This window comes from Propithecus coquereli, unplaced genomic scaffold (assembly GCF_000956105.1).
Source record: "Propithecus coquereli isolate 6110/MARCELLA unplaced genomic scaffold, Pcoq_1.0 Scaffold7268, whole genome shotgun sequence".
Classification (NCBI taxonomy): domain Eukaryota; kingdom Metazoa; phylum Chordata; class Mammalia; order Primates; family Indriidae; genus Propithecus; species Propithecus coquereli.
In genome coordinates, this window is record NW_012153361.1 from 1 (window position 1) to 2330 (window position 2330).

At 49.9% G+C, this 2330-nt stretch overlaps 1 pseudogene; it reads left to right on the forward strand.

Annotated features, from left to right (window-relative positions):
• The first annotated feature begins 43 nt into the window (after nucleotides 1–43).
• LOC105824239 lies at nucleotides 44–803 on the forward strand (annotated as a pseudogene).
• The last annotated feature ends 1527 nt before the right edge of the window (nucleotides 804–2330 follow it).

Below are 2330 nucleotides of genomic sequence, written 5' to 3' on the forward strand. Positions count from 1 at the left end.
TAAAGAAGCCAACCAGGACCTGACCAGGAACTCCAGTCTGCAGGCCCGCGTGGAGCCCTTCTTCATCTACCGGGCCAGGAGCCCCCCAGCCATCAACGCCAGCTATGGCCCGTTTTCGGTGGAGAAGACCATCCCCCGGGAATTCCTGGTGATGTCTACGCCCTTTGGCAACATGGAGAAGTTTCCCTTCAACTGGAAATTGAAATCCCACATCCTCGACAGCTCCATCTACTCCAACAGACCCAAAGTGCAGACCTTGTTTTACATCACTGGCATGGGCTGGGATGACAGTGACCCTGCGGAAGATCTGCCCTGCGTCAAGATGTTTGCTTTCCCAGAGGCCAGGGAAGTGGCCGCCAGCTGCCGGCTGCAAGGGGCCCCGGGGCTGTGCGTGGCTGAGCTGGAGCTGCTGCCCGAGTGGTTCAGCTCCGGCCTGGACCTGGAGCCCGAGGAGGAGATCCCGGCCCTGCTGGGGGGCACCGCCATGGAGCTGTTCTTCACGCTCTACCCAGCTGATGAGGCCGGCCAGTGTCCTCTGGAGGAGGAAGGCAAGTGGGAGAACAACATCCACTCGGGCCAGGAGAGCCCCCAGCAGATGTTCCCCACCCGGGAGAGGATTGGGAGCGTGGTGGTCTACCCAACGCAAGATGACCTGAAGTGGTCCCTGGTGAGCTTGGATGAGAATGTCGTCATCTCAGTACCTCTGAACCTAGTCCGGGAAGGGGACACTGCCACCTTTTTGGTCTCTCTGACCAGTGGCTCTGTGGCAGACCAGTTCACTCTTAGGTAAGAGGCTTTGTTGGGTTGGATGGGTTGGAAACAAACTCTTAGTAATCAAAGAGTTGTCAGTTAACAAAATGGGTGTTGATCATTCACTGAATATTGCCAAAGATAAATGCAACTGGCCATACCTAATGTGGCGAAAACAGATGTTATTCAGTGACTACTGACAGTAGGGAGAGAGCTGAGCTCCGTCCTGGTGGGTGCAGGGACGATTTGAGTGTTTTAAAGGAGAATGAGGGAGGGGAAGGGGACACTCAGTAGAATCAGAGAAGCGAAATAGCACAAAGGAGGGGGGGATCAGCGCGATACAACGGGGCCGGCTGCATGTGCTCGCCGGCTGTTAGCAGAGTTAGGGTTTGATCCTCCCAGAGGCTGGGAGACAGAGGCCCTGTCTTTCCTGATGATTATATTTCAGAGGAATGGTCCTGGGAGAGAGATGCTTCTCAGTGGCAAGAGACACATATTTACAGTTACAAGTTTCAGTAAATGCTCTAGAAAGGGAGGTCAGGAGCCCAATCATCAGGAGTGTGTGGCTGGAGCAAACAGTAAATCCCCCTGGCCACGTTGTGCTTTCTCAGGCAGACACTTTCAGGGGGCTGAGGTTGTCCTGTGCAACAGCCTTATGCTGCTAGTTTGGTCAAGTCCCCTGGTGCTGAGGTTTAGATGGTGTTGTCATGTGCTAAGAGTTCTGCAGTGTCCAGTGTAGTGAGAAACTCAAAACATGAAATAGCCATGCAAGATAATAGACCAGGGGCCAGAAAACGTTTTCTGGAAAGGGTCAGATGGTAAATAGGCACTGTGGGCCATTGTAGTCTCTCTGGTGACTACTCAAGTTGGCTGTTGTAGTATGAAGGCAGCCATAAATGAATGGGCATGGCTATGTTCCAATAAAACTTTATTGACTAAAACAGGCAGAGGGCCGAATTTGGCCCATAGGTCATAGTTTGCCAACCCCTGCAACAAGTGATCACGTCTGAGCTTGGGTAACAGAGACCACAAAGTCTGCAGGAATTCAGGGATGAGAGTGGCGTGTGCTGCGGTGGGTGGAGTTTTCCTATTGAGCTGGATCTTGAAGGATGAGTGGAATTTGGGGGCAGAGAAAGAATGGTTCAAAATTGGGGGAGTAGAGTCCAGTCAGGAGACTGAGACCACATGAATATATTAAAAGCAAGAATTTAATATAAAGAACCACTAACGAGGTATAAAGAAAATACTAAGTAGGTAATTGAAAAGGCAAGAAGGCAGTACCGAGGTATTAGGGAAGTAGCATCTCATAAATGTTAGAGCCTGGAAAAAGGGAAAAGAGCAAAGAATAAATATGACCTATGGGGACAGGGAGGGCACCAAGGAACCTGAAACTGAAAACTTTTCTCGTGGAGATGGCTGGATTTAAAGGAGGTCCCTAACACCAGGTAGCAAATTTACACGAATGATACATGCATTTATTCATATAAAAGATTCAAAGAATCCAAATAAACTGAATGTTTCACTTGAACCCTCCTTCCACATCCTAATCCTTTCCCAAGAAATAATGAGATTAAAAAAAA